Genomic DNA, 26,386 nt, shown 5'->3' with positions numbered 1-26,386 from the left:
CAAGATTGGGGCTAATTTATAACTTTATTTTGATTGTTTTAGTGTCCTCAGAAGCCTAACGTATGCCATAAACTAATGTTAAAGAATTGATTTTAAGGTATATGAGCTAAGGAGAAAGTCAAGGAAGCCACTAGGAAAAAAAAGGAGCTAAACAAGCTAAAGAAGTGGAGAAACGGAAATACTGGTGATTGCCAAGACCACTTGGCATACCGCCTTGTGGCTCATGGGCTTGCTTAATGTTTCAATGCGCCAACCCTGGGGAAGAAACCAAGTTGGCGATATATGTTAGCATTCAAAAAATCGTCAATAGATTCCACGACAAAAGTACCGGCCACCTAAAATTAAAGGACCTGAGATGTTGACGACCAATGCAAAATGGTTATAGAAGGGAGAAAAAGGAGGATCACCAAACCAATCGGTGAGCCTGACTTATATCGTCGACTAGACTTTCAGGCTAAATTTTGGGAAACTATAAATTGAATTTTAAAGAGGTTTTTAAGAGTTTTCTCCCAGGTATTGCATTCCCTTCCTAGAATAAAGGTTTTCTCTTAGTTTGTAGCTCTTAGTATAGACTTCGAGGATTTCCAAGCTTAATTGTGATGATTTGCAAGTGGGTTTCTAAATTTGTTTGATTTGTTCCATTGTGAAGGCTTGGGAACATTTACCGAGATCATGGTGCATGTATTTGGTAATTGTTTCTTTATTTTAATTATGTGTGGCTAAAACCCCATTTCTTAGGGTGTGATTATACTACTATAAAACTGAACTTTAGCAGCAATTGTTTTGCGGCAATAAGCAAATTGCCGCTAATATATTTATGCAAGGCAAAATATTAAGGGCTAATGTTTAATGGCCAGCAATATGTTCTCTTTTAGTAGCATTTCCAAAAAAATAGTAGCCAGATGCCCTTTTTTTTTCTGAATATTAGAACTCCGCTTTCCCTTGAATTTTTCCCCCTCCATTCTCTAATTTCTGGGAAAAAGAACTCCTGGCCAATAAGGAAAACATTACTAACAAAAACCCTCTATATGCTTCTTATGAGGAAAATAATCCTAAAAAGATCTCCTACACACATTAGGATTTTTTATTGTAAATCGATTAGAGTTGCAACGTCCAGCAACATATATTCATTCGTTAGCAGCAGCGACCTTCCAGCAACATTGATTGAATCGAAGAAATACTTCCAGAAGCTATAATTCTATCGCGGAAACTACGTCCAAGAACAACGAAACTTTCACGTCCGATAGTCTTTCTCCTCCACTTCTCTATATATATCATGTTTTATTACCCGTGTTGCTCTGTGTTGAGAATTTAACCCTATTGTTTCTTTTCTATTATGTTCATTATATTTAGGTATTAACTGGAAGAAAAACAAAAAATACACTTCATAACTGTGATTTTCAAGTTATTTGAGATTCCATAAAGTATGGGTTTTGTGTTTGTGATCTTGGGCTGCTACTATTTTGAATGCAATTGATTATTGATTTCTCTGTTGATATATATTAAGGTGTCTTCCAGATATATTAAGGTGTGTGGTTCCAGCAGTTATAATTCAATCGCAGCAACTACGTCCAAGAACAACGACACTTTCAGGTTGGCTCGTCGCTCCCCTCCACTCCTCTGTTTGTATGGTGTTTTATTACCCTTGTTTCCCTGTTGGTGAGAATTCAATTGTATAGTTTATTTTTCATCCAGAATTTATATAAACTTCCAGTGATTTAGCTAAATCTGAACTTGCACAATTAAACCTTGTGCATCTGACTATAACAAATCTAAGGGGTTAAAAGTTGAAACCTAAAAATTCAATAATAAAAACTATTAAAGCACCGCACAGTACTGATGTATATTTTATTGATTTGATGAGTATTTCATAAATGATGCTTTTGAAATCAATAGCTAAGACTAGAAAATCATATCAATCAAGCCTCAGTGATTTAACTCAATAAGCTATACATAAGCATTAAGGGATCGTTTGGTTGGGAATAAGTTATCGCAAGATAAGTTCTCCTCGGGTTAGCTATCCTGGGATAACTTATCCCACCATGTGTATGGATAACTTATCCCATCACTATGATATAAATGGTGGAATAAGTTATCTCAAACATACCAACCAAACAAGATAATATTTTTTATCCTATCGCTATTTCCTGATCCCATAACTATTATTTTATTCCCTCATATCAAACGACCCCTTAATGTTTAGGTAGTATGTGAAATGGCGGTAAGTCCCTTTTCAGCTGAAGGAGGTAGGAAAACAGTAGGTTCAAATTATACTTTTGTTTATTATTTTCACTTATTTATTAAGATAAATATATTTTCTGTATTAGCATGGGTTGCTTGCATATATTGGTGTGTAAAATAGGCTCCAGCAAGCAACATAGTAGCTGAGTAGTTATTTTTGATGTATCTTATGCTCTCTGTGTTAATGCACGAAGTGTATTATGAACAACAACTACTGCTACTGTGCATCAATTCACTCAACGTTGTGCTACTTATGATTAAATTGGACCGATAAGTATCACTTCATTTTTGGCATTCTGCTGATGATTTTTAGGGTGAGGATCACCAGTCATGTTGGTCTGCTTCATGTCTGTTTTGTTTCTAGAATGGTAGGGACACACTACAAAATATATTTGACACTTAGGGTACTTATTTTTATGAGCTTCCACACCCTTCTCTGATGAATACTAAAGTCTCCCATTCTCCTCTTGTTGTTTGCTTATGTTGTTAAGATTAGAGTTTCCTTCAGTTTTACTAGGAACTAGCTTCTTTCCCTGAATAAAAGAGTTTCCATCCTTGGTATGTTGCCGATTTGCAATCTTAAGTTACCAGATAAACAGGTCCAGATTAGAAAGAGTGTTTTACTTGTCAAATACTATAGGTTTTGGGGAATGTTATCTTGAATTATGAGAATTTAATAGTCATGCTCGAACTCTAACCTTGAAACCTCTCATTGTAATCATTTCCAGTGCAAACGTTCATATAAATTCATCAGCATCACTCCCCTTAATTATTTGTGTGCTATTCCGTGGAAAAAATGGAAAATGATTACCATAGAGATAGCCCATCTACATTTTTTTATTGGAACTGCTAAGTAAATTGTGAGATGCACCAGAAAAGTGCTACTAATATGAACAAATTCACTACCTAGTGCTTGGCAAAGGCCACTAGACCAGTAGATTGCAATTTTATTACGCAGCAGACCGTTTGCTTGTACTTTGCCAGACAATTAATATAAGCACATGTGCGAGTAACTTACTTAGAATTGGCTTATCTCTAAGGTGAATCATAAGAACTACTCCCAGCAGCATATATTGAATCGAAGAACTACATCAAGCAACTACAATTCCATCGCAGCAACTACGTCCAAGAAAAACGAAACTTTCAGGTTGGTTCATCGCTACCCTCCACTCATGTTCTTCTATAATGTTGTATTACCCATGTTGCTCTTTCATTGAGAAGTTAACGCTATAGTTTATTTTCTTTTATGTTCATTAAATTTACGCATTAACGAGAAGAAAAAAAGAAAATACACTTCATAAACTGATCAATATTTAGGTAATAATGTGATTTTCAAGTTATTTGAGATTCCAAAAAGTATCGTTTTGTGTTTGTGATCTCTGGCTGCTATATTTTGAATTCAATGGATTATTGATTGCTTTTTAAATATATATTAAGGTATCTGCCAGTTATATTAAGGTGTGTGGTTCCAACAGTTATAATTCAATTGCAGCAACTACGTCCAAAAACAACGAAACTTTCAGGTTGGTTCGTCGCTCCCCTCCACTCCTCTTCTTCTATAATACTTTATTACCCGTGTTGCACTGTCGTTGAGAAGTTAACACTATAGTTTATTTTATTTTATGTTCATTATATTTACGCATTAACCAGAAGAAAAAACAGAAAATACACTTGAATAACTAAACAATATTTAAGTGTTACTTGAGATTCCTAAATGTATCGTTTTGTGTTTTGATCTCCGCAGTCTACTATTTTAAATGCAATTTATTGAATCAATTTCCCTGTTAATATACATTAAGATGTCCGGCTATTATACTAAGGCGTGTGGTTGTTAATATATTAATGCCAGTGGCTGTCACATTATTCTAGGAGATAAACCTCCTAGGAGACTGATATAACACACTAGAATAATCACAAAAGAATCCATAAAGACGCTCTCCAAATTGAAGTATGTTAGAAACCTCTATAAGTACTTTTTTCAATTATTTTGAGTATGCCTTTAGTGTTTTGACGTGTGGGTTACTGAAATGTTGTTGATCAGTTGCGGACCTAGTTTTCTTGTTCCCTTTTTCTTATCGTCTGGAATTGAATTTTTGGATTTTTGTTTGGTAAATAAAGATTTTATTACCAAGTGATAGTAAAATATCATATATACAAGCAGTAATTGGATATCCCCGAAATCTGCTAATTACTGTCCTTCTAAACATATCTCGACTAGTTATTCAACTATTGGTTAAGGACAATAGTTTAAACTTTCGAAATGACTATGTAGTCTATTCTTCATTGAGCCTCGCCCATGTATATCTCGTATGATTTTCTTGATTAGTATCTGTCGTTTAGTTTTCCTCTCTTGACACGCTCTTTTGGTTCCTCTCCATCCAAATTTTATAAGTGTTGCATGCCAACAACATTCTATATATTTCTACATTCACAATCTTCCTTTTTGCATACTGAACAACCCAATTTAGCTCTTCTGTCTAAGGCATAGTCAATCAAATAATTCCTTGCTTCTATTGTGAATGCAATTGAGGGAATCGATTCCTCTGTGAGGCTGTTATATAAAGGCGTTTGGTTGTTATATATTAAGGAGAGGGGATTTTAGTTTGTTCTAGCAGATGAACCTCAACCTCCGAGGATACTGATACCACACATAGAACAATCATAATAGAATCCATAAACAAATTCTCTAAATGGAATTAAGGTAAAATACCTATATCAATACTTTACTCTGTGTTTTTGAGTAGGCTTTTTGTGTTTTGATTTGTGGATTACTGAATTGTTGTTGATCAGTCGCAGATCTGGTGTTGGGAAAATACATTTAACCTTGTTCTCTTTCCCTTAAAACGTGGAATCAAATGCTTGATATTCGTGGTTTATGATTATAGTTTGTTCTAGCAGAATGAACCTCAACCTCCGAGGATACTGATACCACACATAGAACAATCATAATAGAATCTATAAACAAATTCTCTAAATGGAATTAAGGCAAAAACCTATATCAATACTTTACTCTGTGTTTTTGAGTAGGCTTTTTGTGTTTTGATTTGTGGCTGACTGAATTTTTGTTGATCAGTCGCAGATCTGGTGTTGGGAAAAGCCATTTAACCTTGTTCTCTTTCCCTTAAAACGTGGAACCTAATGCTTGATATTCGTGGTTTATGTGTTTAAAATCTTTTTAGCTTCTGTGGAATTTCCTAAAAGTTATTGTATTGAATATTACCTACATAATGAAAAGTTGTGTTGTTAAAAGAATAAGTAAATTGATTCATTTCTCTTAGAACGTGTGATACTTTACTTATATATGAAAGTAATATAGTTTATGTGGGAGATTCTCTAACTGACAACCTTCATTATGAGTCTAAGAGATGGTACAATGTCTTGCCTCACATTGCAAGAGGACCCTTCTATACCTTGTCATCGGTACAGAACCTGAACTACTATGTGGATCCACTAGTCTATGCTAGAAAGAATTAAGGAATCATCTAAAAACTATGATCTTTTATTTGTCGATGCTGAATACAGGTTTTATGGAGACTTGAGTTGATATGAATTCGCTTCCCCATATCACTGCTCAATAATACTCCCAAAGTACTTAGCTCATATGTTTTTAAAACAACTTCTTCTCTTGTTTGAAGTAATTGCTCAAACTTAGCTTTAAAATCTCTCTTTGAAATCATAGTTCCCATTTTCTATACTAGCCAAAGGCTCCGTGGAAGTCTAGCTTCCTTTCTTTCTCAAAATGTGAAAACACTTATACTCTTAGGGACTTCTTAGTTCCCTTATAGTTTTTGAGAGATGAACTCACTCTTAGCTCTTTGTTTTACTTGAAACTTAATTCTTTGGGAATACTTAGTTCCCTTCTAACTTTTGAGATTTAAACTCAACTCATTACTCTTTGCTCAACTTTTAGCTTCAGCCTTAAAACAAAGTAGATATGTTTGTTTAAGACTTTTGAAAAAATTAAGAAATCACTTAGACTTGCTTCTTAACTTTTAGAATTGACTCTAACAATTTTGACTTTGATCTTAATTTCCTTGAATTAGATTATGGACAAGCACCATGATCTCACGTTTATGGATTATTTTATGATGTTTAGATATACTTTAGATTGTTGGACTCAACTAGGAATTATAGGTACATCACCTAGGAACTCGTAAAAAATATGGGGAAAAATGGGATCTCCAGGTGACCCTGGAGCTTTGAGAGGCGCGGGGCACCAGATTATGATGGACAGAGACTGTCCCGAGGGTCTCTTGCTTGTGCAGCGTACCAGGCCCTGTCAGATAGAGGCTGCCCTAGAAGGACTATTGAAGGGTATGTAGATCACTCATAGGTTGGTTTGAAGATGAAGATGAAAACCTTTGGGGATAGACTTTGTGAATGACCCTTAAGATAAGGTAAGGACTGCTCAGTCTAAACTTCTAGCCGCACAGAGTAGATAAAAAATATATGTGGATCAAAATGTGATAGACATAGAATTATGGAAGGGCCACAATGTCCTCCTTAAGGTATCACCCATGAAGGGGTGATAAGATTTGGTAAGATGGGTAAGTTCAGTCCTCGTTATATTGATTCCTTTGAGATCCTTTAACATGTAGGACCCATGGCGTATCGATTGGCGTTACTGTCAAATTTGTTCAGTGTACATCCTGTATTTCATGTGCCTATTTTGAATAGATATCAAGATGATGTTGACTATATCATTATGTGGGACTCAATAGTTCTAGACAAGATCCTACAATATTAAGAGGAACCAATTGCTATTCTTTATCGTGATGTTCGTAAGTTGAGGACCAAGGATATTATGTCCTTGAAAGGTTTTAATTGAAGCATCGTCCAGTTAAGGAAGCTACTTTAGAGTCCGCAAATAATATGCAAGACAAGTATTTTCAATTGTTCATAGAATTAGGTACTACATTGTTTCTTTTCTATCCTACATTTCCTTAGACAATCACTCAGTGAAGAGTGATGTTTAAATAGGTATCTATTGTAATGACCAGGTTTCGTCATTATATAAAGTCCAATTGGAAAAAATTGGGACAGGAAAAACTTTTTCATAGTACAACGATATTCCCAGCATTATTCGAATTTGGAGGAATTTAAAGTCATCAAGGTGTAAGAAAATTTGGTAGCAATTAGGTGGACCAAATAAGGATTAAATTACATAATCATATAGATAACTCGTTAAGGAACCCGTACGACTTACGTAGTTGAACTTGGATAAGTAGATCACCGGAATCAATATTGGTGCTAAGGGGACTTTCTGAGCGTAGTGGGTTAAGAGTATGTGTTAAAAATGGGGAATTTTAAAATATATTGTAATCTTACTACCTCGTTTTGTGCCACTATAACAGGATTCTTGCCGCCGTAGCAATCACTGCTAAATTGGGGTAAATGCCTTTGTAGCGAGCGAGGCAGATAGGGAATTAAGGTTTTTTGGGTTTTTTCAAGACAAGATCACTGGTTCGCTTTGTGCTGCTGAAATGACGCAACTACAACGGGATAGGTAAAGCTTTAGCGGGATGATGGGTTAAAAATTCGCAAATAAAACCCTTCAACGACCTTATTATGTATTTTACAACAATTTGAGTTAATTAAGAGACGACCCCTAGTCTATTCCGACACTTTTTCTACTATTCTAGAAGCTTGCGGTACGCTTTTCACTAACTCATTTTTTGATCCGTAGAATATTTTAGAATTGGTCAATATTGATGGGGAAGGCTTTTTAGAATAATCCTATAGTAGAATTAAACTTAATTGACTAGTTGGGTTCATGGGTTTTGAACTGGAGTTCACAAATTCTATCTTTTTCGGGGATATGGTGTTTCTTTATTGATTTTCATATGTAAATTATTCGGAAAATGGACTAAAATACCCATGAAATATTGAAAATGGTACAGAATTACCCTTCATCCACATATTGTCTCCAAAATACCATTTTCATCCACTATTGTCTCCAAAATACCCTTGTCATCCACCTTTGGATTCAAAATTGACCGCTTCTTTAATTGTTTTAAAATTAAACTCTTTAAATATTTTTTAAAATACTTTGCGTTCAACTATTGGTTATAATTTAATTTTATTAATATAATATATAAACCAACCCACTTCCTATTCATTACTAACTAACCCCACACAATGAATAATCCAATTATAATATCAAAATCGTCATAAACACTACTAAAACACGATGAAATTATAGGTTCATGAAAATGACGTGTAAATTAATCAAATCCGAAATGAAACCCCAATTAAGTTTAGGTTCAGCCGCTTATTTAGGATGACACTTTCAATAGGATTCTCTTTAAAGATTGAATTATAAATTCATGATTAAAGCTAAAGAAGTAATACATCCCAATTAATTCATGCACTTTTTATAATAGAATTTTATAAATATTTATGATTTGTTTTAAAACCTTAAATATATTATTCTGAAGAGAAGTTACCTATGAAGTAACATCACATAATTGAGACGTAAGAATAATTAAGATTAACATAGTCAGACTTTTAAGTTTATCGCTAATTTTTATTTAGACACTTGAATGTATGATTTTTAATTCTATATATATTTTTTGCCTAAATTTTTTAAAAAACACTCAATTGGCAGTAGTTTTTCTGTTGTTGTATTAATAATGTAACGAGTTTATTACTTTGGAGGGGTTTAATTAGTAATGGGTGGGTGTTGGATTGATTCATAAATTATATCAATAAGTTCAATTAGAACAAATAGTTGAGCGTCACGTATTTAAAATAATATTTAAATAGTTTAAATATAACATTGTTAAATAAGTGGTTAATTTTAAACAAAAAAGTTGATGACAAGGGTATTTTGGACCCAATAGGTGGGTAGGAATGGTATTTTGGAGCCAATAGGTGGATAGAGGGTAATTTTATACCATTTCCAATACTTTGAGGGTATTTTAGGACCTTCTCCGTAAATCATATATTGGAGACCACGAAAAAGCAAAGGAATCCGGAAAGGGAAGGATTAAGTTATCTAGGGTTTCAAAGTGTTTTGAGGTAGGTGATTGTTGTTATTCTATGACTGTGTGATATACACTTTCTTTTCTTCACTTTGATAAATGTATATGTATGCATGTTGCAATGTTGATCATCGATGTTAATATGGGATATAAGAATATCGATACCATGGTATTATTACTTGAATGTATGATGTTCATGTGTTATTGATGTGTGATTGGGATAAACTTTCACTTTATGACACTCTAACTTGGATCGGATTGCCATGTTCCGACATACTAACTGCGATCATTTGCCACGTTTTGACATAAAAATAAGATCAGATTGCCACATTCCATCATGCCAACAATTTTATTTTGGGTTTAGTGAGTGGACGAACTATTCCATTAAACAAGTGAATTGTGATATAGATTGTTAAGATTATATTTAATATGTTTATATTTATGCATGTATTATAATGTTATATTTGCTTGTTTGTGTTACACTTGTGGGATAGCCTCGTGATCCTACGAATACACGTGGTTTTATACTGATTCTGCACTTACTCCTATTTTTGTTGAGTAGAGGACACCTTCACGCTATTGTTAACAAACCTCACTTAGGAGATCGGTGATGCTTCAAGTTCAAGAGTGAGCCAAATTGTTTGGGCTGCCATGGAATTCTCTCTTGTTTATGTCCACCATTTTCCGACATAGACCATGCTTTAGATAGTTGATTGTTCATTTGTAATCTCCTTTGAGATACGGATATTGTTATAATTTGGGTACATTGACTTTCATATTCTAGGTTATCTTCCGCATTGTTGGTTAGTTCTTAGAGCTTTATATAGTAATGAAACCTCGCCTTTAGTTATTTAACTTACTTCGCTAACTTAAATACCATAGTTTTATATTGGTTGCATTAGTTGGTCTTTAGTGGTGGTTCTCCAACCAAGTTGTAGTGTGGGTGCCAATATCGACGACATGAGGATTCCCATGAGCATATAAGATATTTTTTTTGATTTCTGTGGGCCATTATTATTTATTTTGTTGCTGCAATTCCCAACCCTTGGATTGTCCATAAAATTTTTGTTGCAATACTTTTATAGGAGTCTTGACTCGGTGAACAAATGAGTGGGTAATCATGTTTGTCATAGTGATATAATGCAGCAACCCTATGAAGTATTTTTCCTACTCCTTGATTGTATTAACAACATCAACCAGTCATGGTACATTCGTTACGACCAACTCTATCCTCTAAGATTTAGAATGACGAACGAGAAGATAAAAAACGATAACGAGAGAGACCAAAATATGGCAAAGAGGATGACCCAGGTTGATATTTTGTCTAAAGTGTCACGGGAGTTGGTTTAAGAGTGTTAATGTTATAGGTGTCGATGGAATTAACCCCGATGAAGCCCAATTTGAAGCGTCGTACAATGAGTAAGTGAACTTCCAAGAAAATAAATGAAGAGATACCGTGCTGATTATCCAACATCAGGTGGACATTAAGTTAGGAATAGAGATGATGGCTGGAGAGACCGTGACTGAGATTGACGTGACTATAACGCCTCTTGGAAGGAAAGAGAGTGGGAGAAGGATAGGTATGTTCCTCCCATGAGCGTCAAAATCCCATATATTTTGAGGTTGGATGCACGGAAGACATGCTCCAACACATCCTCAACAAGGTTGAAGGTACGATAAATTATTGAATGAAATGAAAGAAGATGTATCGACTCTCACCCATATGGAGACCTCTCACTATGTATCTATTAAGCAACTGGAGACCCAAATGGGTCAATATTTGTTGCATCTGAATTTAAAACAACAAAGGAAGTTTGCTAGTGATTTAATGACAAACTCCTAAAAATGAAGCTTGTATGGGTACTTGCATCGTGCCACAACGTTAAATACGACACTTGTTGGGAGGAAACCAATGTTTTGAATGATTTAAGTTTGATTTTGAATAAGGGGTGTTGATTATACAGGTTTAAAAGTGGAGCGTGTTTAAAAATTAGGCCGTTTGGTGAGCCAAGAGTCCAATCTGCGACTCTTCAAACAGGTCGACATGCTTGATTTGGACAAACGTTGGACTCCGAAAACCTAAAGTGGATGTTTGTAAAATTCATTTGTCAATTTCTTAATCAGTGATTCACCGAACAGGTTGGGGAACCCAATTTTGTTCGGCGTTTCGACCCCGAAATTTCATAGAAGTTCTATAAAACTCGACAAATTAAATTACCACTCAGCGCATGGCCGAGTTGTTTGGCATGGTCAACTTATACCACCAATAGGGTCGTAACTGAAATGTTTTAAAAGGCAAAATGTTTAAAAATTTAGAAAACTTTCATATTCTTGAATTTGTAGCCCCGTACACTCTCACTCGCACTTTAGATTTTCTTTTCTTTGCTAATTTATTTTCTCTTTGTGTTTGATATTGTGCCCATATTTGGATTACTTTTCTTCCAAGATTATAAAATTCTTAATTTGGTATTCGTGTTGGTTTTCCAAATTCCCCGCATTGGATTAGTCTTTGAACTCAAATTCTTTCGGTAAACATGTTTTGAAATGGCATGTGTCTCTTGTTAAATCATGTTTTATATGTTGGATTGCTTGTTTTTGTGTTTCTACCACGTTCTTAAATATTAAAAAAAATTATTCCCTTTGTTTTATGAATTAAAATTGAATCTAAATTGTTAGGGAAGTTAATTAATATTTGCTTTAGTGGACTGATGTTTGAGTAACCTAAATTGTGCAAAATAACGTAACTGCCCAATGATGGAGCATTTGACGTCATTCTTCAGGAAAAAGTTTTCAAATGACATTTTTTTGCGAAATTATAAGTACCCCCAAGGAATGGATCCTATGATTCATGTTTGAATTTAGTGGCGTGTGTGTTTAGTTTTGATTTAGGGGGCTGGGGGTTTGATTTGTGGAAACAGGGTTGAAATCTGGCACATTGGAAAGGTTTGCGAGCTTGGTCGAGCTCATCCAATTGTTCGACGATTCGCCAACGTCCCTCTTTGATTTCCCTTAATATGTTAAGTTGTCTTAGTTGGATGTGTAACTTTTGTTGGAAGCCTGAGCTCGCCAAGTTTATTCGGCGACTCACTGAAAGGTTACTTTGATCGCCCTTTCTTTTCCCCTAACCCCTAAAACACACTTTAATATTCAGCGGTCTAGTCTGAGCTCGCCAAGTTGTGTCGGCGATTCTCAGATGGGCCTTGAACATCATCGACATGCCTTATTTATTGATATTTATTAAGTTGGTAGTTTCAGCGAGCCCAATTTTTCTCACCCTAGTTACTTGACGGATGGTCATGATTTTCTTCCTGCAACTTGATTGTTGCAACTTTCCTTACAATTACAAACAATTTTCGATGTGTTTTGTAGATATGACTAGGACCAGTTGGTTGAAAGTGGTGTGACGACCCATAAATGAGCACGAGGCATTGTAACTAATAAGGGAGCAACAACTTCAATAAGAAAGGGTATGACAGAACTTCCAATGGGAGAAAGAGGTAAGGTAAAACAATCGTAGCTGAGAGATCGGAGTACAAATCTGAAGTGATGGGGAATATTTTTATTATTAGGTCTTAATATCTACGCCTTCGGATGACCAATAACTACTGACCATACGAGAAAATATTTGTGCAATGGATCGTGAAGATCTATGAATGATTTGAGAGTCTACCCCTCTAGCTGCTGATACTATGCTAGCTTCGGCAAAGAGGATGCTTCCAACATCTCATGTTGAGGGTCCACCTCCCGTTTACTCAACTGGTTAAAGGATGATGAATTGACGACAATCCTAATGGAGAAGATATTGTCCAAGGATGGGGTGGCTTATAGTTACGCTCTTATGTGGGGCACACTCCGGTTCCACATGTTCAATGCATTTATCAAGCTCAATAAACCATAAATTCTCACCTGGATCAGAGAATTCTACACGACATCTGATAACTTAGAAGAAGAAGGCCAGTTCCTTCTGATAGGTGGAGTCTGTGATGGTATGGGACAGGACAGTGGAATGCAACAACGATTATATCAATTAAGCACTTTACAGGGCTACATGTTTTGAGCTTGACTACAAGAACATGACCATAGAACAGACACTAGATGATTTGAGGAGGGTTATAGCTCCCTTCAGTTCTTACACAACCCTGAAGTGGACTGAGGTCGAAGCCCCTATTAGTAAAAAGGACTTGAATATAGCAACACAATATTAATTTGGGCTCATCTTTAGCTCTATCGTAAGTCCATCGTATGCCACCCAAAGGCGGCCATTCTCACATCGATCATAGCTAGGAAGCGGTTGAACTTTGGGGTAATTATAGAGTAGGAGATTGAGATGAGGGCCAAACAACATCAAACATCCCTTCTATTAGCTGTACTTATCACATAGTTGTGTCGTTACGTTGTACTTCTTATTGACAACACTATGGATATTGAAGTTAGAGCTAAATCCTCAACTAACATCCCGCGCATAGATGTCGAGTACACACGGGGTGAGGTGGATAGGAGGAGATCACCTCTAGTTGATAAATCTCTGGAGGTTGATATTGAATCTATAACTCTAGAGGCATCTTTCCCTACTCCGCCCTCCAAGCTTTTTGGTACATAAACTACCACTCCTTCAAAGATCCTAGGTACTTCATTGCCTCTCATCCTCCTAGAGCTACTTTAAGTACAACCGTCTCGGGGATTGCTCTGCCTAATTTTTTTGAGTATCCACTTTTATAAAATCATTTGAAAATATGTGGCCCAAGAACTCTACGGACTCAACCAAAAACTCACACTTAGAGAACTTGGTATACAACTTTCTATCTCTCAAAGTCTGAAGAACTATTCTGAGATAACCAACATGATCATCTTCATTCCTTGAATAAATTAGTATGTCATAAATGAAGATGATAACAAACATACCTCAATAAGGTTTAATGCACTAGCAGATGGTGTTGGTGATCCCTTTTTCTTCTGAAATGGCGAATGATTCACACTACTTTTATACTACCTGGACTCATGCCCTATGTTTGCTTTCTTACTTCTAAACTCTTTCTTGTCTCTCATCTTCTCTTCCTCAACCTTCTACACATAAACCATCAACCTTTATATGGCCATGTTTCCAATCAACATCGCTGCTATGCCCTATTTTCCTGATGACGGACAAAAACAGCTACGAACAAAATCATTCTACTCCTCATGTTCTAAAAAATCTCCAGAGCAAACTCATTCTACTTCTCATATGCTTAAAAATCTCCGGAGCATAACAAGATAATTGTGTGAACTTCAACCCATATTCATGAACACTTAGAGAATCCTACTTTAGTATAAGAAATTCTTGTACCTTAGCCTATTTCATGTCCTGTGGAATGAATCGCCCCATAAAGTATCTTCTGAACATACCCCCTTCCCATTGATCAAACTAAGTCGTAGCAAAATTCTTCATGTGATATGAAATTATTTCAACTCTCACAGCATCAGCAATATGCATCACCTCGAACACCATCAATGATATTTTCTGGATCCTTTATAGTGCTCGAACTAGTGAAGCTTGAGGATTCATCCTTAAGAACTTACGAATCCTTGAAGTATCAACCTCTTCTGGTCGAGCTCCTCTTTGCTGCCCAGCTTAATTAGTCAAAACGTGGCTCAACATTTGGACGCCTCATAGAATTGAACAATGGTGACCCTTCCTTGTGGTTGCTCTTCAGGTGCATAAGGTAACTCAGGATCTTATACATTCCTTCTAGCTGGACGACCTCTGACTTCTCTTCATGGAGGCATGGTAATCTGAACACATGCGCAAGCAAGAATTAGAGGGAAACTTTTTAGAGACAAAACTCTAACGCATGAAAGAAATATGAAAGAATGAAGAAATTCTTAAATGTTTCATCCTTCTAATTATAGATGTTGCTCCAATCACACTGATATATAGGACTCTACATACACAACAACATAGACTCCTTAAGACTCTTGAACTCTGTTCTCTCATACCATGTTTGTCACGCCCTGAGCCTACACCCTGGGCGTGGCAGACACTTGAGGCCATTGTTGACCTCAAGCGGAATCTTGGATTTGAATACTTACTTAGTGGAAGACTTAATCACAAGATATAACTTAATGAATAACTTAAAAGTAATACTTGACCCAATTAACAACTCATATCTTAAACGTTTACAACCAAGAGAATAAGACTAATTAACTATGCTATATATGAATCCTCCATAATAAAGAGGGATGTTGGGACAAGACCCCAATAATCCTAACACCGAAAAACAAAAAAAATATAACTGAATGATAAAAATGTACTCCAGAATGAAAAGATGCTCAACGATTGAATCTGAGCTGCTTTCTAGATCATCAGTACACTAGATGCTGATCCTTGTTACATGTGTATGCATCATGATATAATGCAGGACAACTTATATCATTAAATTGTATGTATGAGCGTGCGATTTCGAATGCTAAAAAGAAAAAACTAAGTTATGAAAGAGTAAGAAGAAACACTTACCTTGGATCTGCTCAACTCTTGAATAACTTAACTTAGTATTATTCAACAACTCATGCAACATATATAAAGCTTGTAAAACAATATAAAAACTTATTTCATTAAAAAATGCATTAAAAACACAACTTCACTTTTATGATAAAGTAATATAGTTTCTATGGGAGATTCTTCAACTGGTAACAGCTACTATGATCCTAAGTGGTTATACATCGTCTTGCCCACGTTGCCAGAACTGTTCTCTACTTTTACGTTGCATAGAACTACTTAACTTAGTGTATCCACTATCTTAAATCATTTGATCATCTAAAAAGTATGACCAACTAATACCCATGATGGTAGTTTATGGAGACTTGAGGTAATATGAACTCGCATCCCAATATCGGTTTTCAATACTACTTCCAAAATATACTTAACTCATATGTCTTTATACACAACTTTCTTCCTTTGATTTGAGAAAATTACTCAAAACTTAGATTAAAAGCTCACTTGGAATCGATGTTCCCTTTTCTTCCTCAAAAATCTTTTGGAAAATCTGAGTTTACTCTTGTCTTAAAACTGAAAACTTTTATAAATATTTGGGACTACTTAGTCCCCTATAGCTTTCAAGAAATGAACTCAGGTCTTTTATTCTCGTCTTAACTTGAACTTTTAGCCTTTAAACAAATTTAAGACGTTTGTAAAACACTCTTGAAGAATTTGATTAACCTCACTTTACTTGATTCTTAACTCTGCTCTTGACTCTTACTTGAATTTGACTCTTTGATCCTTGAATTATAGATTCAAGGGTATTGATTTGTGTTTGGGAAGACACTAAGATTATTAGCAATGATTCCGAATAGATAAACTAGGGGAAAGTCATAACATCACAATGTTTGAATAAGTCCGCGACGTGGATATGCTCCTAAATATTTATTTACGAAATTTAATTTTGAGACACATACTTTTTTGACTGAAGCTGTCCGACTTTTTCCTTCTTCAGTTCTCAGCCCCCATTCAACTAAACTCGAATACCATTCTTAAAATAATTTTACATCCTGATAACCAACATTATTAATCATGAACTTAACTCAAAGCAACTCTAAAATTCAATATTAAAGGTCTGAAAACTCTAACATTTAAAAAAATTCAACAACACATTTAAATTCATGAAAAAAGTCAAGAATATCAAATTTCAACCCTTTTTAGGACGGATTTCACTAAATTAAACATTTTTGGTGCGTGGGTGAATGAACCCAGCCGCAATGAGAGACTCAGATACCTTCTTAGGGATTAGCCCTAAATAAATCCACAAGAAAATGACCGTTCTTGGAAATTCTTGGTTTTCCTCTTCTTTTTTTTGCGTTCTTTCTCTAAAAACCCTAACGTGAATTCTAAATCTTTTTAAACAAAACCAAGTCTGGTTTTACCACAATTAAGTCACAAAAATGAATTAATTTTATTGAGTAAGTAAAAGACTCGTTTACTCTTTTAATTCTCGGATTAGATATTTCGTTAATACAACAACTCAACTTCCAAAGGGCATAACTCACTCATCCGAACTCAAAATTTCGCAAACTCAGCGGCGTTGGAAATATTGTTCAAAGGGAACCACACATGGAAGTACACGTTCCTCATATTGAGCAAAAAGTTATGAACGTTTGAAGTTGACCAAAAACTCATTTTAACTTACTTACCAATTCCCAAATTTTCGTTTATTTCCAAAAATAGCTATTTCTAATTTCTAAACATCCTTATAGTTTCTTTTTATATGCGAGATGTTACACAACTAGTGTATGATCATTCAACTTAAAAATAATATTAAGAGCTTGTTGGAAATGATCGATTGTAAATTATCAGCAAGTAGTTTTAAGTGTGAAAAATTAAAATGTTACAAGTTTCTATCGATATAGATAAATCGATAATAAGCAGTTTACATACTTAACAAAATAAATTTTTAATATTTGCATTCCTTTTTTATTCCTGCAATAAATTAAAGTAGAATGAATTATCCAATTAAATATTAAACACTAATAATTCAATTTCCGTAGAAGACAAACAAAATAAATTAAATGTTATCAACTCTTTGTTGTCCATAATTTATCAAAAAATGATGGTCTTATAAACATTGTCAAACTCTTTGTTTTCTTTCATGTATACATTAAATATTATAATAAAGTTAAATCAAATTGTTCCCATTAACAAATCTAATATTAATGGAAATATTCTACCATATGAAAGCATTTACCCACACTCAATAATTTGCCTATAATTTGATGCATTTCCTTGTTTGACCGTTTATTTTAAAGGATTAGACTTGTGTGCATGTATTGTGTGTGAAACATGATCATGAGATAAACTGCTAGTACGAAGAATATTTTGGACTCTCTAATATAATCTTTGAATGATTATGAAAGTAAAAATTTCATATACAAATATGATTCGTTAAAACTAAGAAAGTACAAAGCTTATTTATTTCATGTTTTAGATGTGATTGCTATTTTAGAAATTCAGTATGTTGCTCCCAAAAGGAATCGAAAAGTCTGAAGCTATTGAATCGAATATACTTAACAAAGAGATAGTTATTATTAAACATATTATGAAAGAAAACGAAAATTTGATGTTTCAGGAAGAAGTTACAGAGGTATGAAAACCTCTACTACCTCAAAAATTTAATAAGAAAAGACGTTGCCGAGATGAACTAATTAAGGTTCTAAAATCGGAAATGTTGAATGTACAATTCCTAGATCTTAATTTTTTACATCAAAGGACTGGAATAAAATAGCATTTGAAAATTTATGGGTACTGATAAAAAGGGAGCTCAGGATGATGTAAAATTGACTCGTCTGGTTAGTTCAATTATTTACATAGATGAAATATGAAAGAAGGAAAATTTTGGAACATTCACCACTGGGTATCATGAGTTTTCTAATGTCTTGGGTGAAAATAGAAATAATCTCCACGTGATTTCTTTGGCTATTTAAAAGCAGTCCCGTCTATGTAAGACTTGGTCCTCTACCTTTAAGAACTATTGAATGAGTTAAAAGATCGTATGTCTGCAAACAACGCTTTAATGTATGATCTTTCATTATAAAGATTGGAGTTTTGGAATTTTTTCTCTTTTTAAGGTAAACAGGTTATAAGCAATGTAACATTAAAATGATTTGGATTACGAATGGTTATCATCAAGGATATAATTTTGCACTCATTTCACCCCCTTAGTCTTGTTTTTTCGGACCCTAAGTCATTTGTGCATATAGTATAAATAAAATCTAGTACGTATCAAATAACATATATCTCGATATAATGGATTATGACATGACCAAACAACAAGGTAGTGGGATTCACATGTTTCGAAAGGAATTACGACAATTGTATATCATCAAAAGTAGAATGAAGATTTTTAATGTAATGACCTGCTCTTATAGTTATAGAAAAACCAACAGGAAAAATGTATCCAAAAAAACATTTTGGTAGTATATTGGAATTCTCAACCTAGTCCAGATTTTGACCAAATCAGAGTCATTAAAGAGAAGGGAAATATGCTAACAATTAAGAGATCTAATTACACATTGGATCATATGACTAGATATCTCAGACGAGAATCAACCAATGGGACTTTATGAAATTTAATTTTGGCAAGTAAAACTCCTTAAACCGATCTTAGCGTGAATGGGGAGTTTGTTAGTGTCATAGGCTTAAGGTATGTTGTGAAATGGGAGTTTGAAATTCTTAATTCAATACAGTAGTTTCTTGCCTCTATGGAGGGATTATTTTGCCCATGGCGTGGTCTCTTTAGAAGGATTTAGGCTCACCATGGCGGGACATTCGTGAATAAAATCAAAATTAAATCCCAAATCGTTCTATTTGGCATGTCACGCCTTGAGCCTACACCGTAGATGTGGCAGGAACTCAATAACCATTGCTTATCTTGAGCGGACCCTTGTCCTATCTTACTTAACTCAGTGGAAGACTTAACTCAATATAAGAAGACAATCTTATAATATAACTTAAAGTAAATTACATGGCCAAACAATCCTTAAATCTCATAGCAAATTATCTACAATACAAAGAAGAGACTCTAAACTAAACTCTCTGAATTTCGATGAGGCCTTTATAATACTAAGATGGATATTGGGATAGACCCCACAATATCATATAAAAGAAAGACTGAAGAGTGAATAAATGTTCACCAGAATTAAAGGAAGCTCACCCGTAGCTTCGAGTGCTAAAAGACTGAAGAGTGAATAAATGTGTCCACCAGAATTAAAGGAAGCTCACCCGTAGCTTCGAGTGCTAACCTGGATCAACGAATCGTTTGATGATGCTAATCTTGGTTATCTGCATCTCCATCATTATATGATGTAGGCAAACTGGAATCACTAAATTAAATGTAGAGTATGCAAGTTGGAATGTAAACAACAACTTAAGGTTGAAAGGAGTAAGAAGGAACACTTACCTTGACTCTTCTCAACTGATGAATAAATTTATTTAATATAAAGCATTAAGACACATGATATACATACATATATATATATATATANTAGCATAACTTTATGTTGTGTGTGCATATGGTCTCATACTTAGTACCAGTGATGCACTAAACAAATTTTCTCCCTTTTTCTTTAACATTTTAGGTTTCGGTCATTGAAGGCTTGTGACGACATTTGAAAGAAGACTTGGATTTTTATTCCTTATGTTGGGTAGGTCCTCACTACTTCGAGGACTATGCCACTTTCTTGCATTGGATGTTGATTTGTCTTAAAGACATATGTTCATTTCCTTTCATTTGTGTACTAATGATTATATAGCCTGGATGTGGCTTTTATGTATTGATGTATAGGCTATGCCCAATTGTTATACTCTTGTTTAGATGGTATATATATATATATATATATATATATATATCTTTGTGTGTGTGTGTGTGTGAAAGCTTGTACAATAATGAAAACACTTAGTTCATTAAGTATAATGCAATAATAAACTCAACTTTACTCATATATGAACTAAATAGTTTTTTTTTGTGGGAGATTCTCTAAACCACAATCACCACTATGAGCCTAAGTGGTGATAAAACGTGTTGCCCACGCTGCCTTAACTACCTTATACTTTTTTCGTTGCATAGTACTACTTAAATTTATGGATCCACTAGCTTAACATATGTGAACCCATGATGAATACATGGTTTTCATGGAGACTTGAGTTAATATGAACTCTCATTCCCATATCGCTGTATAATACTACTCCAAAAAATATACGTTAGCTCATGTTTTTTTCAAAAATAACTTCCTTCATTGGGTTGACATAATTGCTCAACATTTAGCTTTAGTAAGCTCTTTTGGAATCAATGTTCCCTTTTTGTGCTCAAAAATATTTTTGAAATCATAAGTTCCTCTTATCTAAAATGTGAAAAGCATTATTAATTTTAGGGAATACTTAGTTCCAATATAACTCTCGAGAAATGAACTCAACTCTTTACTCTTTAATTAGCTTGAAACTTGAGTCTTATATCAACACTTAGGGAAACATAGTTCACTTATATTTCTTTGAAGGACGTACTTCAACTTTTTACTCGTTTCTTAGCTTGAAAATTGAGTCTTAAAATAAAGTGAAAACACTCAATAAGGACTCTTGAAATTATAATAATATTTGCTTTGACTAACTTCTTAACTTTGAGACTTAACTCTTAATTTCTTTGTCATTAATCTTAACTTTCCTTGAATTGTATTATGGAATCAAGGTTTATTATGTCCTTTTTGTGGATAATTTCATGATGTTTAGATGTACCTTAGGGTTTGGGATCAATTAAGAAACATGGGTACATCACTTAGTAACTAGTATGGAAGCGTGGAGAATAAATTGGCTGTACTGGCGTCGTTGGTGATCTTTGAGGCCTGGGCGCGAGGCCCCAAACCTCAGAGGCCGTGTTGGGGCGCTCTTGATGGAATCATTACCCTAGGTCCTACAGACAAAGTTTTTCTTATCAGTCTACGGGAGGCGCGGTGCCCCTGGTTTGAACTTTTCTCCTCCGTTTTCATCCCTAAACTGTAACAATCCGAAAAATCATATATCTAGTGAAGGGCCATTAATTCCGTTAGAATACATATTGGGGATACATAGGAATTCCAATTCCCAATATTGATAAATATTGGGCATAGTATATAAAAATCGCTAAGGGGTGTTAGCCAATTTCTATATATACCCAAATAAGCAAAATATAGTCCAAGCTTATTTAGAAATGTACCTGCAAAGAAGACCCTAAGATAAAATAAATTGTGATAATTATATTTAACATACATATTAGGTACTAGGCATCCAAGTGTAAAGCCTAGTACCGTAGTACATAGCCATTTAAAATGATCATGTAGAGTAAGTAGTGCCCAAGGACATAGTGAGGATCCTTGGGACAGTAAGTAAACATTCCAAAAGGAAACATAAATAATATTTAGTTAGAAAGTACAACCAACCATGTACAAGCACATGTGCTAGACATGTGAAGAAGCATCAAGGAGGGGACCACCCTAACCAAATTCGGTTAGTGTAGTTAAGGGGAAACAAATGTGCATAAGGGACCACTCCATGTGGGGCCTAACTTCCAAACCAAATTTAGACTCTAACCTACATCCCCAAATAGCTAACTGACCTAGGTCTAACCGAAATGGACCCACTAGTGCACCCGACAAACTAGGACCAAAGCCAGGGTGACACTAACCTAGTACTAGTTAAAGAGACAACCTAGTACCTAACCTAGGATGGTCCAAAAGGTTAGTTATGGTCCTATAAACTAAAGGGTACTTTAGTAATTCCCCTAGGTTACCTAATTAATTTATTAAGCAAATTAATTAATTAATTGAAAAGGGCTAAAACCAAAACTACAAATGAAATTTTCAGATTTTGATTAAGACAAGAAAGGGACAACCTAGTACCTACCTTAGGATGGTCCAAAGAGTTAGTTAAGGTCATAATAACTTAGGGATACTTTAGTAAGTACCCTAGGCTACTTAATTAATTAATTTATAAGCTTAATTAATTAATTTAAAGGGTCAAACCGAATCACAAAGAAGTTTCATGATTTTGGTTGAGACAAGAAAAAGACAACCTAGTATTTAACCTAGGATGGTCCAAAGGATTAGTTACGGTAATAACGACTTAAGGTTACTTTAGTAATTACCCTAGGTCACTTAATTAATTAAATAATCCATTTAATAAATTAAATTAAAGGGTTCAAACAAAAATTCTTATGCTAACCTAGTATAGTGCAAGAAACGTCCTAGTACTTAACCTAGGATGGTCCTAAAGGGTTGAGTATTGTTCCAATGACATAGGGGTACTTTAGTATTACCCTAGGTCCCTAAATTAATTAAATTAATGATTTAATCAATTAATATAAAGTCATAATTTGGACCTAAAGCATAGTCAACACCAAAATTTCATATGTTAGGTCAAGTCAACATTCTCATATGTTTGGTCAAATTAGGAGGTTTTTTTTACAAATTAGTTAATTAATTTATTTACTTAACTTATAAAACCTGAGTTGAATAAGTCAAGGTCAGTTCCTAAACCTAAAAACCACGTTCAAACTAAAAAAAATACACGACTAAAACAAGAAAACAAGCGCGAGAAATTTTTTGAACAAAACGCAAGAAAAAAAACAGAAAATTTCTTAGACGATTTTCAAGGTTTCTTCAAGGTGGTCTTCGTAGATTAATTTATACTTAAGGTATAGATTTCTCTGCTGGAATTATTTCTCCAAGAGTATTTTCCTTCGAACGATTTTTTTAAGATCTTAAAAACTAGGGTTGTCCCCGTCGTTCGTGTGGAACTTCCCTTCCCTACTATCCTTTTCGATTTCAATGTTGAATCGGTTAGATATCATGTTGTTGGTATGTAATGCTGGTTGTTCTTAACATTTATTGTTCTTGAATTATGAGTATCGAATGAACTTATAAAGTTGTAATTGTGTAAAGTTAATGTTATCATTATAATTAAGAATCGATAATATGTTAAGTTAAGTCCGTGATGTGTTAAGTGAATATGTGTCTTTGGCTGAATGTTGACTTGTTGTTGTTGTGATATTATGAAGATGTTAAAGCCATAAAATGTTAATACAATGATGTCCAATATGTTCTTAAAACGTTACACTAAAATCCATAAATTAAGAATTGACTTAAAGACATCTATGAAATCATATCTTCTATAAATTGGCTATCTTGTTCTAATAAAGTTGGCTAACTCTATTTGGTCAAAATGGATATATGCTAATGGCTAGGAACGTATGTAAATGACTAAAAGATTAGCTAAGGGTTAATACATATTTAAATATGAACACACATAAAAACTGGCTTATGCCAAAAAGAATGAATTTGCTAGTCTAACATCCCAAAGCTTGAGCCAAAACTAATCATATGCCAATTTTTGTGTAGCAAGAGTATGAAATATATATTAAGCACTTCTAAATTAATATCAATGAATCCATAACCAAGGGAATGACATTCATTGGGACAACTTCCAACATGCCCCACAAGAATGAACCATGAACACATGAAATTCATTGAATGAAGTGCTCATCGTCCATAAACGGTGATATGAAGCTACTACACTAAAGTAAGTATGTAACGTGAGTTATAATATAATTATAGGGCTCTAAATTAAGTAAGTGACTAGAATGGGGTGTTAATGGAAGTGAGACAATTTTTACTTACACCAAAGCTAATTTGCTAAAAGACTACTCATGAATGAAGGTGTTAGAATGTCTGAAACTAGTCTTATTAACACCTAAGGATGATATGAATGGACAATTCACATTCATCAATGTAAATTAAGGATGATATAAAAGAAAAATAAACATTTCATCATTTTAAAGTAAGGATGACCAGTCATCAATAGAGTAAGTAGATCTCAATCTAGAAGCAAGCCTCAATTATGCGTCAGTCAACACTAAAAGATTATGAAATGCATGTAAAAAGGGATGAGTAATTATGAAAAGCAAATGTGCTAATGCTAATGAATGTTGTGACAATATGACAATAGGATAATGTGAATGATGATAGCAATCTCAAATAAGCCTAAGTAAATGTTACCAAACCGTTCTCACCTATGAGAGTGTAAAGCTAATGTAGAGTCCTGTCTCTATGTACACTCGAATAAAAGTATTGAGACTGATGTATACTTAATACTAATGATGAGATAAGAAATCATCTGTTTAGCTATGATGTCCTCATACTAGAAGCTAGCTTCCATGACGTATGAATTGAATGAAATGGAAATTTATACTAAGCACAGATAGGCTAGCTATAAGCGGTGATGCCTTCTTTCAGGAAGGGCGGAGGTTCACGTAACTCTAATGAGATGAGACTGTCCAGCATGCCGGGTACGGGTCTCCTTATATCTCCTAGTCTTTGAACCTATACTGTCAATATAGGGATATAACAGGGTTTGACTCCCTATATATGCTAGCATGTTCGGGTAACTTTGGCCAGTGATTCCACCTCTTTTCGGTGTGGGGCAGACACTGGATTTCATGATGCTCACATGATCTATGTCGGTTACGATTAAAGTTAAAAAAGAAAGAATGAGAGCAGCCTCAAAGTATGAAAGATAATGAAATGAACGATACCGAAGGTGTTTGTGGAAGACAATCACGAGGTGAAATCATATTCAAGTAATGACATTAGGTCACTCTTGGTCATTGCACTTCATCATCCCGATGAGAGTCTTAAACTTCATCCTAGGTATATCTGGTGTTTAGAGCAGCCTATGAATGAAAGAAATGAATAATTTGAAGTACGAATGAATGAATGAAGTAGACCTGTGTTAGCTAAAGAAGGCCCTCGAGTTGAGGTCCCCTATGTTGGGCCCTCACTTGAGATGTCTTATGCTACATGAACGATTCCGAAGTCTCTGTATATGAAATGTATAATATATAAAACATGAAAGAAATGAAATTAGTGGTATGATCAATAGATAATTTCTAATGAAAGGTAATGAATATATAGTGTAAAGAATGACTCACTATAAGGTAGGGAAATCATTCCTTAGTCATTGGATTAGTTACATCGATTCATTTTGTGTATGGGACTAAAATGAATCATTGCATTTATAAGTAAAACATACGACCAAATAATCATTGAACAGCACAACAACAAGAAGAAAAAGAATAAAAATAATCTAAGTGTACAAAGAGTAGCTCTCGGCCTAAGAGGATCAAAAATCTAAAATCTTCGGCCGAGTTGTTCTAAAATTATGTTGATGAAATTAATGTTTTGTAGTCATATAGTAAATGAGTTGTGTGCTTTGAATACAATAAAATACATCATATTCATACCACAATTCACAACTAACTAATTAGGGAAGTGTAATGACTAGACTTTCCAGAAATTGCTTGTTGCTTAGGAAGAGCTTTCATTGATCATGCATAGATTTATGTGTATGCGTGCATACACCTATACTTAGTACAAGTGGTGTAATAACCCCCTAGTATTTACTATTTTTATGGGTACAGGTTAGAGGACAGGTTGATGACACTTGCAGCGGTTTGGACTTCAGCGTTTCTCCAAACCATTTGGTAGGTCCTCATGATTTCGAGGATGCTACAAATTTAGTCTAGCCTTAGGTTTAGACATAGCTAGTGGATGTTGTCCCTAGCATTTCTTTCGCGCCTTCATTTCAAAGCTTTGTATAAGGCCATGTTTGGGCAACT

General features: G+C 34.5%; 1 long non-coding RNA gene across 3 annotated transcripts; it reads left to right on the top strand.

Annotated features, from left to right (window-relative positions):
- The first annotated feature begins 895 nt into the window (after positions 1-895).
- LOC107006999 lies at positions 896-26,386 on the top strand. 3 transcript variants are annotated; one of them, XR_003575838.1, is made up of 4 exons: positions 896-1,593; positions 3,282-3,388; positions 3,679-3,764; positions 26,189-26,386. It is a non-coding gene; the product is annotated as an uncharacterized LOC107006999 (long non-coding RNA). The 3 variants fall into 3 exon arrangements; XR_001454998.2 differs by lacking the exon at positions 26,189-26,386 and adding an exon at positions 9,787-9,998; XR_003575837.1 differs by lacking the exon at positions 26,189-26,386 and adding an exon at positions 7,596-7,872.

This window comes from Solanum pennellii, chromosome 12, assembly GCF_001406875.1.
Source record: "Solanum pennellii chromosome 12, SPENNV200".
Classification (NCBI taxonomy): Eukaryota; Viridiplantae; Streptophyta; class Magnoliopsida; order Solanales; family Solanaceae; genus Solanum; species Solanum pennellii.
The sequence above is the reverse complement of the archived record's forward strand: the minus strand, read 5'-3'. Positions and strand labels throughout refer to the sequence as shown.